We start from the raw sequence: 1,647 nt of genomic DNA, 5'->3' as shown, positions 1-1,647 counted from the left end.
TGCATATGAATCAGGCAATTATTCATATGGTAACCCATGATAAATTAAAAGAACGTGAGTTGACAAGTGAACGTTTTACTTTTTGACGTTCCTAGTTTGAATAAATATTTGCAAAGCCATGATTAATACACAAGTAAATCATTGCTTGAGTATAACTAAATTGAATAAATTAATTAAAACACCTTAAGCAATTATGATTGAATTAAGTACTTTTTTTCTATGGTTACATATCGTATATCCATACATCCATCTGTGTATGCGTCTTTCACTTTTTCTTTCTCTCTTAATCTTTTTGATGTATGTGTTTCCACTTATATTTTCAGCTTTACATCTCTGTGTTCATTTGAATGCTTGTAAGTATATATTTCTCACAACATTAGCTGCTAATTGTTTCTGTAATCTATACTGTGCTAAATTTCCTAATTTATTTTTTTTCTTAAGTGCATGCACCTGCTAATGAGTTTGCCAATCATAAACCAGTAAATAATGACTTTCCATTGTAAAACTGAATATCATTATTGCTACAAGGTTTCTGGGTTAGTGGATCATAAACATTTTGGACGCGTGACCGAAGGAATCAAAAGTAAAAACTTACTCTTACTGGCATACTATTTTATTGTTCTTAATTATATGGGTTTTGGTGCATTGTCTTGTACTTACAAACCTCTTGTCCCCTAACGACCCACTTTCCCATTGAATATTATGCAGAAAACAAGCTAAATTTCCTGCCAATGGCTCTTCATATTGTATTTGATGTGTTAACCGGATTGTCATTAAAACATAAAATCTAAACTTTCTTTAGTTTTCAAAATCAGAAAAAAAATATGCGTATGTTGTATCGATGAAATAACTAAGCGTAATTTGTCATTTATGTCCTGCTTATATCATTTGAATTATTGATTTGAGAACAGTCATAACTCTCATCTCAGGGGCTGGTTATGTCTTAATGAGAAAGTCAGATTTTTAACGGCCCTGATAAATTCAGTTCAGTTTTAACCGACATATGTTATGGGAAGAGTTTTTTTTCCAATGTAAGTAGAGATGTAGATTACAGAATAAGAAAGATGATATGACATGTCAGAAACACGTTACCTTGACTCTATGGACAGCTCTAAACGGAAATTCGTGATGCAGTTAATTTCTCTTCCAGTTATGTGTGATATTACACGCTGCGAAAAATCTCTAATACTTTAAAACTTGCTCGTTTTAACGTCAGCAGACCAAAACAAAAGTAAGTCGCTGAACAGTAAATACCTGAATCATACAGAGTGATTTCTTTCAGTATCTGAAACCTTGCACTTATAAAAAATACAACTTATTGACTCACATAATATGCGCACTGAAAGTGTTAGAGCATTTCTATGTAGACTGAACATATTAACAGAAATGATACACGACAGGTATACACTACGTAGGTTTGTTTGTTGTAAGCTTGTCGCACTTGCCATTGAAAGAGCCATGCCATAGTTTGGCTCCGTATATGACTGTGAATGTAATATAATAAATTTCTTACTCAGTGTTGTAGATTACCGCAAGTGATCACGCCAATAATAATGGTAAGGATTATTTGATGCATTATGACTTGTTTAAGTTTGATATCAGTCTGTTTTGCTATGAGACCAGAAGCTCGAGAAGGTCAATACCGAC

Source organism: Penaeus monodon, chromosome 22, assembly GCF_015228065.2.
Source record: "Penaeus monodon isolate SGIC_2016 chromosome 22, NSTDA_Pmon_1, whole genome shotgun sequence".
Lineage (NCBI taxonomy): Eukaryota > Metazoa > Arthropoda > Malacostraca > Decapoda > Penaeidae > Penaeus > Penaeus monodon.
This window is presented reverse-complemented; position numbering follows the sequence as displayed.